The 14,220-nt window shown below is 43.8% G+C and overlaps 1 protein-coding gene across 2 annotated transcripts in view; it reads right to left on the bottom strand.

Moving 5' to 3' along the window:
* The window catches only part of Coq3 (ubiquinone biosynthesis protein COQ3, mitochondrial), a 423,669-nt gene that overhangs the window by 308,927 nt on the left and 100,522 nt on the right, over positions 1-14,220 (bottom strand). The window lies entirely within an intron of this gene.

The raw sequence follows: 14,220 nt of genomic DNA, 5'->3' as shown, positions 1-14,220 counted from the left end.
TTTTTGAGTTCATTTTGAGACTCATTAATGTAAATTTATTTTATTGTAATCAATAAATTTACAGTTCTTTTCTTTGAGCTTAATGGAATTAGAATCGTGTTTTATTTCTCCACATTAAGCTTACTTCAGTTTGCCGCTCCTGGTTTGCACAAATTCCTTACATTGTTCATAACTGGTATTTAGGCCAGTTCTTTTGTATCAAACTTAAATCCGTTGTGCCAGCCAGGAGTTAAGCACCGGCAAGAACCTGTCCATTATGATTAGTAGTAGTTATTGATTGTCAGGGGTGGAGTCACTTTCTCAAGAGGCTAACAGTACTAACAATCAGCGCTCATGATTGTTAGTACTGTTAGCCTCTTGAGAAAGTGACTCCACGGGCCGAACAGGGTAGTACTCCCGAGGGGAATGGGAATGCTGGTGATAGGGACAGCTGGAGCTCCTGTTTCACTAGCCATCTAACCATCCCCCTTTGCTGACCTTTTCAGTGTGACAGTAACATGGAGAGTAAACCAGCATACTCTCCCAAACATTTCCTCTAACTATCTATGCACTACACCACATGCACTTTACATTTCACACAACGTATCCCACTACGTTACAGGGGTTGGCGCCAGCAAGGGCATGCGGCCAGAAAACTTTGCCCCCGCTACCTAGTGGCGGACTTCTGGGGGGAGGCGTGGCGGGGGTTCCGCCGGCATAGATCATGGGTCCAGGGCGAGATGGGGCTCGGGCCTGTGCTAGAGGGTACAGGGCATTGCGGTTCCCAGGCTGCCGCTTCCGCCCAATAGAGAGGGGCCCGAACCTGGGAGTAGCGCCCCAGGAGGCTGCCCTATCAGTGGGTGTATAATGGCGGGATAGTTGCAGTGCCAAGACGCGCTTGGAGGGTGTCCCTGCAGCTGTCCTGGCAGGGTGCCCCGAGGCCACTACCACAGCCACTGGTAAGCTGGTGGGCTGGGGGTCCCAGATCCATTGCCTGGACCTGGGATTGTGCAGTGAGTGGGACCTGTGCTGTGTCTGTCCCCATTTATTAATACTGAAGATGACAAAACAAAAAAGGTTTCAAAGCAAGCCTGAGGACAGTAAATCACCCATGGGGATGAGGGTGGGTTCATGGAATGTGGGAAGTTTGAGGGGAAGAGCAGGTGAAGTCGTTGAGGCATTCAGTAGGAGGTGGGTGGATGTGGCGTGTTTGCAGGAAGTCCAGTACAGGGGTGGATCAGCCAGAAAGATTGTTGGGAAGGACTGTTGCTATAAGTTGTTTTGGCAGGGGGGGACAGACGGATATGGAGGTGTTGGTATGATGGTTGCGGAGAAATGGGTGGAATATGTTATGAATGTTTTGAGAGTAAGCGATAGGATATTGGTAGTGAAAATTCTGTTGGGAAGAAAGATAGCTGTGATTATATCGGCATATGCTCCACAGGCAGGATTGGATGAATCAGAGAAAGATAGATTTTGGGATGATTTAATACGTGTAGTGGGTGGTATGCGGGATGATGAGATAGTGATTTTGGTAGGGGACTTAAATGGTCATGTAGGTGAAGCAGCACAAGGTTATGAAGGAGTGCATGGGGGATGTGCATATGGTCTAAGGAATGCAGAAGGGGAAAGGATACTCGAGTTTGGGGAGGCAACGGACATGATTGTGTGCAACACATATTTTAGGAAAAGAGACAGTAGGTTAATTACGTATGAGTCTGGAGGAAATAGCAGTCAGATAGATTATTTTCTGGTTAGGAGGGCCGATACGAGGTTAGTGAGGGATGTTAAAGTTATAGGAAATGAGGAGTGTGTGCAGCAGCACAAACTATTGATTTGTGATATGGTGCTTGAAGGACAAGTGATGAAAAAGAGGACTTATGTACCTAGGAGGAAAATATGGAAGCTGAAAAACCAAGTAGTAAGGGATGCCTTCTATAGCGAGTTGAGGAGAGTAGTGGCTGAACAGGGAGCTGTAGAAAGAGGCGTTAATGAACAGTACAGAGCCCTCAAAAACAATTTCTTGAGAGTTACTGATGTAACATGCAGCTGGACAAGAGGACCACCAAGACATAAAGTAACTTGGTGGTGGGATGAGGGTGTAGAAGCTGCAATTAAGGAGAAAAGAAGGCTTTTCCGGGAATGGAAGAAGGGTGGTAGCAAAGAGGAATATTTGGCTACCAAGCATAGGGCTAGGAGAGAGGTATACAGGGCAAAGTCTGAGTCACAGAGACAATTACTTGATAACCTAAATCATGGGGAAAGGAAAAATATATTTAGGGTGGCAGGTCAGGTGAAGAGGGATAATCGGGATATCATAGGTGAGCAGTGTGTGAAGAATGATGAAGGAAGGGTAGTGGTGAACAGTGAGGATATTAAAGATGCATGGAGAGAGCATTATAACCGGTTGTTGAATGAAGAGTTTGACTGGGACAGGGAAGGTTTGGAGCCAGCAGATCCAGTGTCTGGCCCTTGGCCTTTGATTGATGCTGCTACTGTGAGTGAGGCAATAGGCAGGATGAGGGTGGGGAAGGCAGCAGGTGTGTCTGGGTTGACTGCCGAAATGTTGAAGGCCTCAGGTGATATAGGGGTGAGTTTAGTCACTGACCTGATAAATAGGATTATTTATGAGTGTGTTGTCCCAGATGACTGGCTGAAGAGTGTAATTGTAAATGTGTATAAAGGGAAGGGTGATGCCCTGGAAAGAGGAAATTATAGAGGTATAAAGCTTTTAGATCAGATAATGAAGGTAATGGAGAGAGTTTTAGAAGGTATGATTAGAGAAAGAGTGAATATTGATGAGATACAGTTTGGGTTTATGCCAGGTAGGGGGACCACTGATGCCATATTCATTGTTCGACAGCTTCAGGAAAAATATATTGGTAGGAGAAGGGATCTTTATTTTGTTTTTGTTGATTTGGAAAAGGCCTTTGACAGAGTCCCTAGAGAGGTGGTGAAGTGGGCAATGAGAAAGCTTGGCTTGGAGGAGTTGCTGGTTAGGGTGGTTATGGCCATGTATGTGGGTGCTCACACTCAGGTGAGAGTGAATGGAGATTTGAGTGATGAGTTTTCCGTGAATGTTGGTGTGCATCAGGGGTTAGTCTTGAGTCCCTTGTTGTTTATCATGGTACTTGAAGCCCTTTCACGTGACTTTAGAAACGGACTCCCGTGGGAGTTGTTGTATGCTGATGATTTGGTGTTGATTGCAGAGAATGAAAGGGAGGCAGAGGAAAGGTTTAGGAAGTGGAGAGATGGTATGGGGCAAAAGGGTTTAAGGGTAAATGCAGATAAAACAAAAGTGATGATATCTAGGGTTGGTGGCGGTACTGTCAAAGACAAGGGAGAGTGGCCATGTGCAGTTTGCCACAAGGGCGTGGGAAGTAATTCCATCTTGTGCGGTGTGTGTGATAAATGGGTGCATAAGAGATGTAGTGGTATCAGAGGTAGACTGCAAGATAATGCTGATTTTATGTGTATGGCGTGCTGGGGTGAGCAGGTGGAGATCGTCAGACGTGAAAGGATTGAACTTGCTGGTGAATCTCTTGAGTGTGTGGAAGAGTTTTGTTATTTGGGAGACATGTTGTGTGCTGGAGGTGGGGCTGGAGCTAGCTCTGTTGCTAGGGTGAGAAGTGGTTGGAAGAAGTTCAGGGAGCTCTTGCCTCTCCTGACATTGAGAGGGCTCTCCCTACGTGCTAAGGGGTCTTTGTATGCAGCATGTGTTAGGAGTGTAATGCTGTATGGCAGTGAGACCTGGGCAGTGAAGGAGGAAGACATTCGCCAGCTCAGACGTACAGAAATGACAATGATTAGGTGGATGTGCAGTGCGTCCCTGCGTCCAAGGCCTGGAGGGGCTGGGTTTACAATGGAAGAGTTGAGAGGTAGGATGGGACTGGAGTGTATTGGTGTTGTGATGAGGAGAGGTAGATTGAGGTGGTTTGGACATGTGGAGAAGATGTGGGATGATAATTGGGTGAGGAAGGTGAGAAGTGATAATATTGGGGGTGGGGTTATGAGGGGTAGACCGAGAAAGACATGGGACGAGGTCATTAAGTGTGACCTTAGGGTTAAGGGACTGAACAGGGAGGCTGCAATGGATCGTGCAGCGTGGACAGCCGCCATTAGGTGACCAAGGCCGACACATGCAAGCATGTTGGAGCCTTTAAAAACGAAAACGAAAACGAATCATAATGGACAGGTTCTTGCCGGTGCTTAACTCCTGGCTGGCACAACGGATTTAAGTTTGATACAAAAGAACTGGCCTAAATACCAGTTATGAACAATGTAAGGAATTTGTGCAAACCAGGAGCGGCAAACTGAAGTAAGCTTAATGTGGAGAAATAAAACACGATTCTAATTCCATTAAGCTCAAAGAAAAGAACTGTAAATTTGTTGATTACAATAAAATAAATTTATGTTACATGAGTCTCAAAATGAATTCAAAAAGGGGAATTCACGGTCACTGAGGGACTCATAAATTCAAATAACAAAAGAAATACACTCACTCGCTCATTCAGAACCTAATCAGACTTAAGCCTTGAAAAAACGAACGGAAATACTGGTCAGTGGAGGGAATGGAGCTGCTACGAAAGACTGGGCGTCTGCGTCATGAACACCATATGCTGCTATTTGCTGCAAGCCCACTTCACCGATCACAGTCTAGGTGGAGATCCATGAAATCGCTGTACAACGCAGACGCTGCTCTACGCTGGGCACAAACGATCCTATCCTCGAGGTGATCCAAAGCTGACTAAGTTAAAACTGGGAAGAGAGGTAAGAGCTGGCCATATTTGCCGGAAGTAGGCGTGGCCTAACTTCAACGGTCAACGGAGAGAGGACGGACGATATACACACGCAATAAAATCGCTCAGTGAATGCACTAATGTCGTGCATAAGAATGGGCACTTAAGAAACAGTGACAAATGTTCTGAAAACCATCCCGATCGAAGTGAATACGAGGACGGTTGAACTGAATGATGCCCAGTGGGAGTTCCACTAGAGTTCGTGGTTTACTTACCAATGTACAATGTCACGAATTTGTATAATACACAATCGCGCGAATTTGTGACAATCCACACACACATAATCAATCATTGCCTTCCTTTCATTCAGTTCACCATCCACCCTTCTCATCACTCGCCATGTATACCTGTGGATCATTTTATGCCTGAAGAGGGTATTGGCTATCACCAACCCTCTCCCAGCACAAATGTCCACTAAAGCACTGCCATTCTCATCTATCTCAGCAGGCATACCCCACCCACCAACTACTCCATCCACCTTCACATTCCCTACTTTACCATTCATATCACCAATCAAAAACACTCTCTTATTCCTTTCAAATTTTTCCATGCACACTTCCACATTTGTCCAAAACTCTTCTCTCACTCTGTTTCCACGATCTTGCATTGGCGCATAGACACACACAATCGCCCACATTTGTAGTCCAACTTTCAGTCTTACCCACACAATCCTTGAGGCAACTGATCCATACTCTCTTATAATCTCCTTCCATCTGTTACTCACAATAATACACACTCCTTCATTAGCCCTCTCATTCTTACCTACTCCTGCACATATACCCCATCCATACTCCCATTCTCTCACACTCTCACCTTTTCATTCAGTTTCAGTTAATCCACATACATCCACTTTCACACCCTCAAGCACCTCGTTCACCTCATCATTTGCACCCTTTATATAACCTACTTGCAAATATAAGAATAGCATTCACATGCATAAATGAAGACATGCTAAGAAAGATAACAACATCTTTCATCAAACCAACCATCGGGTATGCATCAGTAATCTGGAATCCTAATCTCAAGAAACACATAGATAAGACTGAAAAAGTTCAAAGGACCACTACAAGAAGGGTACCAAGCTTAAGGGATCTAAGCTATGAAGGAAGACAAGAAAAACTGAATCTGCCAACACTACAGGAGAGAAGAAAAAGAGGATACATGCTTATGCTATATAAATGCATATCAGGGAAGTAGAAATTAGACATCTGTGCTGGTAAGGGGTTGGCAATAGCCAACACCTACTTTCGCCATTAGATGATCCAACGGTATATGTGGAGAGTAATGAGGAGGATGGATGGTGAACTTGTTGAACGAAAGGCAATGATAGACTATGTGTGTGTGGATGAGCGAATGAGAAGACAAGTGTTGGATGCAAGAGTGTGGAGAGGGTGAGGGAATGGAGTCTCTGACCATCACTTAGTGATGACCAAGGTAAAGCTGCAAAGAAAATGGTTGAGGAGACGAAGGGGAAGACAGGAGGAAACAGCTCCTCTGACAAGAGTGGAGAAATTGCAAGAGAGTGAGAAAATCGCAGAGTATAAGAGCATAGTGGAAGAAAGATTGGGAAGGTATGAGCTAGAGCAGATGGAAGGGGTGGAAGATGTATGTAAGATATTCACAGAAGAGATAGGCGCTGTGTGTGAGGTGGTTTGTGGAGTGAGGAGGAGATGCAAGGGTGTGCAAGGGACAGAATGGTGGAATGATGAGATGAAACGAGCTGTGGAACAAAAGAAGAAGGCATGTAGTGAATGGTTAGCGGGCAGAGGTAGGGGAGATGAGAGAGAGAAAAGAGAGGCATATGTAAGCAGGAGAAGGTGAAGAGACTGGTGAAGGAGAGTAAGAAGAAAGTGGATGAAGAGTTTGGGAGGAATCTGAGTGTGAAATGGATGGAGAGTAAGAAATTGTTTTGGAAGGAGCTAAAGAAAGTAAGGCAGTGTGAAAGGGGAAATAGTAGGAGAGTGAAAGATAGGAATAATAGACTGTTGGTGGAGAAGAGAGAGAAATTGAGGAGAAGGAAGGAGCACTTTGAGGATTTGTTGAATGTAGAAAGTGAGAGCAGTGCGAGTATAAGTGGTTGGGGAATGGCTGGGAGAAGAAGAGATGAGTGGAGGGAGGAAGAGATCAGTAGGGCGGACGTAGTGGAAGCAATGAAGAAGATCAAGTTGAGAAAGGCCCCAGGAATTGACGGAGTGTGTGGTGAAATACTGAGGTATGGGGGTGAGATTGTTGTGGAGTGGATATGGAAGTTGTGTAGATTGGCTTGGGAAGAGGGAAGGGTTCCAGAGGACTGGAAATCAGGCATAATTGTTCCTTTAGACAAAGGAAAAGGGGAGAGAGAAGTATGTGGTAACCATAGGGGTACTTGCCTTCTTAGTGTGACTGGTAAAATAAATGATAGAATACTCATTGATAGGATTAGGCATATGACAAAGGAGCTACTTGGAGAAGAACAAGGGAGATTTAGGAAGGGAAAAGGGTGTGTAGATCATATATTTGTTCTAAGATGTTTAGTGGAAAAGTATCTAGAGAAGGGAAAGAAAGTGTATGCTGCCTTCATGGACTTAGAGAAAGCTTATGACAGAATAGGCAAGGTATGTGGAAGTCATTAAGAACATATGGAGTGGATGGGAAATTGTTGAGTGCTGTGAAGAGTATATATGAAGGAGCTAGGGCTACGGTGCGAGTGGATGGTGAGCTGAGTGAGTTCTTTGATCTCAATGTAGGACTGAAACAGGGTTGTGTGATGTCTCCATGGCTGTTTAATATATACATGGATGGGGTTGTAAAGGAGGTGCAAGGTAGGGCACTGGATGTGGGGGTGGCCCTAATGAATGAGGGTGAGATTTGGAAGATTCTGGTGTTGCTGTTTGCTGATGATACAGTATTGTTGAGTGAAGATGAATGGGAGTTGCAAGGTTTGGTGAATGAATTTGGGACAGTGTGTAGGAGGAGGAAGCTGAAAGTTAATGTAAACAAAAGTAAAGTTACGGTGTTTGAGAGGAATGAAGTCACAGAATGTACAGTGAGGTTGGATGGTGAGGAAATGGAGAATGTGAGTGCATTCAAGTACTTGGGTAGTGTGATCAGGGGTCAGTCTTGGGGATGAAGTGCATGAAAAGGTACAGCAGGGAAGGAAGGTTGTTGGTTCACTGAAAGCAGTGATGAGAAATAGGGAGGTGAGTATGGAAGTTAAGAAGTCACTGCATGATAGTATTGTGATCCCTACCCTGACATATGGAAGCGAGGCGTGGACCTTGCAAGAGGGGAACAAGTCAAGAGTGAGAGCAGTGGAAATGAGTTACTTGAGAGGAGCATGTGGAGTGACATGGAGGGACAGGTTGACGAATGAAGAAGTGAAGGAACGTTGTGGGGTGGATGTGGATGTGGTTGAGAAGATTAGGAGAAATACACTGAGGTGGTTTGGGCATGTGGAGAGAATGGAGAATTAACGACTGACTAAGAGGGTGTATGTAGGTGAGGTGGAGGGAGGGAGAGGGAGGGGTAGAGTGAGGATGAGGTGGAGGGATGGAGTTGAGAGGTATATGAGGGAGGGGGAAGTGAGTTTACGGGAGGGTAGTCAAATGGTGGGTGACAGAGCGACTTGGAGGCGTTTTGTCTGTGGCCACCATTTGAGGGATTAGGGCGTCGGGCTATAGATAAATAGATAGATAGAAAATAGACATAAATGATTATATATCCTATGTGCTGGGAGGGGGTTGGTGATAGCCAATACCCTCTTCAGGCATAAAATGATCCACAGGTATACATGGCGAGTGATGAGAAGGGTGGGTGGTGAACTGAATGAAAGGAAGGCAATGATTGATTATGTGTGTGTGGATGAAAGGATGCGAAGATGTGTAATGAATGCAAGAGCTTATAGAGGTTGGGGGAGTGGACTTTCTGACCACTACTTGGTGGTGGCCAGAATTAGGATCCAAGTAAGATGGAGAAATAGAAGAAGGGAAAGGCGAGAGGAAGGAGTAGTTGCAAGGAGACTGGAAAGGTTACAAGAGGATGAGAAAAAGGCAGAGTATAAGAGAGAAGTGGAGGAACAATTGGGCAAATATGAATTGGAGCAGATGGGGGACATTGAAGGTGTGTGTAGGATATTTACAAAAGAAATATGTGCAGCATGTGATGTGGTGTGCGGGAGGAAGAGAAGACGGAGGGGGGTGCAAGGAACAGCATGGTGGACTGAAGAGGTGAGACAAGCTGTGGCACAAAAGAAGAAAGCATACAATGAATGGATGAGAAATAGGGGTGTGGAAGAAGTTGAGAGGCAAAAGAGAGAGTTATATGTAGAAAGAAAGAGGTGAAAAGATTAGTAAGAGAGAGTAAGAAGAGAGTGGATGAGGAATTTGGAAGGAATTTGAGTGTAAAGTGGAGGGACTGTAAGAAAATGTTCTGGAAAGAGGTGAAGAGAGTAAGACAGGGTGGAAGTGAGGTTAGCAGGGGAGTGAAAGATAAAAATGGTACATTACTAGTGGAGAATGGAGAAAAAGTGAGCAGATGGAGAGAACACTTCAAGAAATTGTTGAACATACAGGATGGAAGTAATGCGAGTATAAGTGGCTGGGGAATGGCTGGGAGAAAGAGGGATGTGAGAAGACAGGAAGAAATCAGTAGGATGGAAGTTGTGGAAGCAATGAAGAAAGTTAAATCGGGGAAAGCCCCAGGAATTGATGGAGTGTGTGGTGAAATGCTGAAGCATGGGGGAGAGATTGTAGTAGACTGGATGTGGAAGATGTGTAGATTGGCCTGGGAGGAAGGTAGAGTCGCGGAGGATTGGAAGTCAGTTATAATTATACCCTTGTACAAAGGGAAAGGGGAAAACGAAGTGTGTGGTAATCATAGGGGCATTTGTCTTCTTAGTATAATAGGTAAAGTGTATGGTAGGATACTTATTGACAGAGTTAGAGAAAGAACAGAGGAATTAGTTGGAGAAGAGCAGGGAGGCTTTAGGAAGGGAAGAGGTTGTGTAGGTCAGATATTCATTCTTAGATCTTTAGTGGAAAAGTTTCTAGAGAAGGGAAAGAAGTTCTATGCAGCTTTCATGGATTTGGAGAAAGCATATGACAGGGTGGACAGACAAGAATTGTGGAAAGTATTATGAATATATGGAGTAGATGGGAAGTTGTTGAATGCTTTGAAGAGTATGTATGATGGTGCTAAGGCTGCAGTGCATGTGGATGGTGAACTAAGTGAATTTTTCTCCTTGAAGGTTGGGTTGAAACAGGGATGTGTCATATCTCCATGGTTGTTCAATCTGTATATTGATGGAGTAATAAAAGAGGTACAAGGTAGGGCAGTGGATGTTGGACTGGCCCTGGTGCAAGAGGGTAGTGTTTGGAAACTCCCTGTACTGTTGTTTGCAGATGATACTGTGTTGTTGAGTGAAGATGAAGGGGAGCTGCAAGGCTTGATGGAGGAGTTTGGGAGAGTGTGTAAGAAACGGAATCTAAAGGTGAATGTAGGGAAGAGTAAAGTGGTGGTCTTTGAGAGAGGTGAAGTCAGTGGATGTACATCGAGGTTGGATGGTGAGGAATTGGAAAATGTGAGTACGTTTAAGTACAGTACTTGGGTAGTGTGATGAGTAAGGATGGAGGTTTGGAAGGTGAAGTGCTTGAAAGGGTACAGCAGGGAAGAAAGGTTGCTGGTTCTTTGAAAGCAGTGATATGAAACAGAGAAGTGAGCATGGAAGTGAAAAAGTTACTACATGACAGTATTGTGATACCAACTCTAACATATGGAAGTGAAGCTTGGACGATGTTGGAAAGACACAAGTCAAGAGTGAGAGCAGTGGAAATGAGTTATTTAAGAGGAGCCTGTGGAGTCACATGGAGAGACAGGCTGATGAATGAGGATATAAAGGAGTGTTGTGGTGTGGATGTGGATGTGATAGGAAGCGTTATGAGGAACACACCGAGGTGGTTTGGCCATGTGGAGAGGATGGAGGGTGAAAGACAGACGAAGAGAGTGTATGTGAGTGAGGTTGAGGGGGAAAGAGGGAGGGGGAGGCTGAGGATGAGATGGAGGGATGGAGTGGAGAGGTATATGAGAGAGGGGGGTGTGAGTTGGGAGCAAGGCAGTGAAATGGCGGGGGACAGGGCGACGTGGAGGAGTTTTGTTTGTGACCACCCCAAACGAGATTGAGGAGTCTGGCAATAGATTGATAGACAGATATCCTATGTTGAAGCATCAGTAAGAGGAAACTGCAAAAAACTGCATAAAAAGAGAGGTGATAAAGACAAGGAAATACAGTTTCCCAAATAGGGTAATTGATGAATGGAATGCACTACCGAATGAAATACTGTGTGCCAAAACAATTCATAAATTTACAGAGAGGTATGATGAAAATGGTTTAAGATACGGGACAGTACAAGCTTGACTCATTCCTGTAAAGATACAATTAGGTAAGAAAACACACCCACCCACACACACACACACACACACACACCCACACACACACACCCACACCCACACCCACACACACACACACACACATCACAAATAATCACACACACATAGGCTGTGATCATACCTTTCCTCCTCTCTGTAACTCCATCTCTACATTTCAGAAGCATTACAACACTGTTAATGGATGTAAGTAACCAGCTTATTTGTCTTGTTTTTACACTATATATTTTAAGGTGTAAAATGTGTGTCTTTACTATATATTTTCATAGGGAAAATGTGATGCATTTCATTGTTTTTCTTTCAGGCATTTTACTCATAAAGTATAGGTCACATAAAAAATCCGAAGAAAGCACGAGCAAGCTGATGATTTTTTATGCATACTTTTGTAAAGCAAAATAACCTATGTGTGCAAATTATTATTTTGGGAAAAGGTCCAAAACACAAACATACGAGCACGAGCTTACGTGCTGTTACTTCAAGCAACTCGTCCTAACTTTTCAAAAATCATTTTCTCAATAATGGTAAGGGTTATAACAATGTCTATTATATCATGGGCTTCCTTAACCTTTGGGCTACAAAACTGGAAATAATTTACATATATGTTGGTTACAGTATCAATAACAATATACGAAATGATAAACAAATCAGACATTTTTAGGCATTTTTTTTATTTTTTTTATTTACTCAAAAACTACTGGGTGTACCATATTGCCATGGGGCTCATTAGACAGCTCATGAAATTCTGCACGTAAGCATTTACTGTACTTTGCAACTGCACATCCCGGGAAAAATATTGTGCAGTGATGTTGGGAAGTTATTAGAAGTTAGTTTTCACCTAAATAAGTTTTTCTTGTTTCACATCTGCACATTTATTCATCTGTTCTATGTTTTTTTTTTTTTTTTTTTTTTTTTCCATATAAACATCAGCGAAGCCGATGGGCTACGATTTATAACAATATAAGTGTTTTCCGAGGGTAAATTTGGCCTTAGAATTTTTTTCCTTTCCGCGTGAGAGGAGGCAGCCTAAGCGGGGTTTTGGTTTTGTGCCTGGCTCAAAAACTTATCGGAAACTTACAGTGCGTGAGAGGGTTAATTTGGGTTTCTATGCTAAATAATTTAGAGTATTGTGCAGTGTAAGAAACTCTGGCATGTTTTGGATATCTCCAAGTTGGCAACTGTTGTTCTCATAGAATGCAGAAAACTCTAGAATATAGCAAGATTATATAAGGATGGGGAAGAGACTAGAGCAGGTTCAGTCGGTTTTCAGCTCAGTTTAAGTGTTGTGCAGTGAGGTTTGTATATTTTCAGTACTTGTGAAAATAGTGGTGTTGTTGGCAAACACTGAAGTATCACTGAAGTTTGTATATCATCGGTACTTGTGAAAACAGTGAAGTATTGTCAAGCATCGTGTGCAATTGCAGTTAGTAAAGTTTGTATAGGTCTGGTGCTTGTGAGAATATTGAAGTGAAGTTGGAAAGCATTCAGTGTAATTATTTGGAAATTAAAGACAGTGAACTTAAGAAGCCAGTGTTTATTTATGATGCCTGAGCAGATCCTATGTAGTGTACATCTAAGGGCTGATCATAGGAAGAACAACTCACTAGGAAACATCCTTCTTGTACTGAGCTATTGCTGTTGGAACCTGTGGTAGTGTGGGAGGGGACATAACAGCTCCATGACTAGCGATAGGAGTGGCTAGAGGAAGTTCAGGGAGGTGTTGCCTCTCCTGACATCATGAGGGTCCTCACTCCAGGCTAAGGGATCTTTGTATGCTGCATGTGTTAGGAGTAAAATGTTGTATGGGAGTGAGATTTGGGCAGTGAAGAAAGAGGATATTCATAGGCTCAAACGTACAGAAATGACAGTGATTAGATGGATGTGTAGCATGTCCTTGAATGTGAAGCCTGGGGAGGACTGGGTTTGTGACTGAAGAGTTGAGAGGAAGGATGGTACTGGAGTGTATCAGTGCTGTGATAAGGAGGAACAGATTGAGATAGTTTGGGCATCTTGAGAGGATGGAGGATGACAACTGGGTGCAGAAACTGAGAAGTGTGATGTCAGGGGTCAGGTTGCATGAGGCAGACCGAATGAGTCTTGGGCAAGGCCATACAGTGTGACCTCAGAGATAAGGGACTGAATAGGAAGGCTACCAAAGATTGAGCAATATGGAAAGCCGCCATCAGGTGACCAAGGCCAACATATGCATGCATGGTGGAGCCTTTACTAAGAAAACAAAACAAATGCACTACAAAAAATAACCTATTCTAGAGAAAGATGGAACACAAAAAGGAGTATCTAAGATGCAACATCCACTGTCTTTCTGGTTCCATAAGCAATCAATAAAAAAATCCTGAATAAACAAAGAAACAAAAGCCAAACTGGGACCAAATGACCACCATACTTATACAAATCAACTGAACAAAGTTAACATAGAACTAAGGCAAAATACTGCAAACTGAATACAGTTAGTCTTGCTATAAAAATAAATAAATGTATAAATGGTGATACATGGAATATATACAAGCCTTCCAACTTGGAATCTTTTTTTTTCAACAGGGACAAGGCATTACAGACTTTGGAGGGAGGTCCTTATGCCTAATAAGGCAGTATAACTGTTGTTGCTACATCCAAGTCTATCTGGTCAAGCAGACTTGTTGACCACAGATAAACAACTGTTTCTGTGAGGCTGTCCTCCAGGTACTGCACAGTACATAAACCGTGAAGGAAACTAGTGGCAACTGACAGAGTTCCTTGCCAGGGTTGGATCAGGTCCTTCCCCACAGCAAGGTGCAGGGAAATGTGAGGTTTGGTTCCTGGGCAGATGCTGTAGCTGCTTCCCTCCACCCAAGGTACAGGGCACAACCACATGTAGACTCCATGTCAGCATCTGACGGTATAACTCGACCCAATCCTCAGCTCAGTAAGTCTGAGATGATTCCTCCAATTAACTTTATGACTTATAATGCCTGGTGGTAGGTGGTGGCAATCACCTTCCTATCACATGATGTAGTGCTGCCTACTT

The sequence above is a fragment of the Coenobita brevimanus genome, chromosome 71, assembly GCF_032717465.1.
Source record: "Coenobita brevimanus isolate Jiangsu-jjx chromosome 71, ASM3271746v2, whole genome shotgun sequence".
NCBI classification, from domain to species: domain Eukaryota; kingdom Metazoa; phylum Arthropoda; class Malacostraca; order Decapoda; family Coenobitidae; genus Coenobita; species Coenobita brevimanus.
This window is presented reverse-complemented; position numbering and strand designations above follow the sequence as displayed.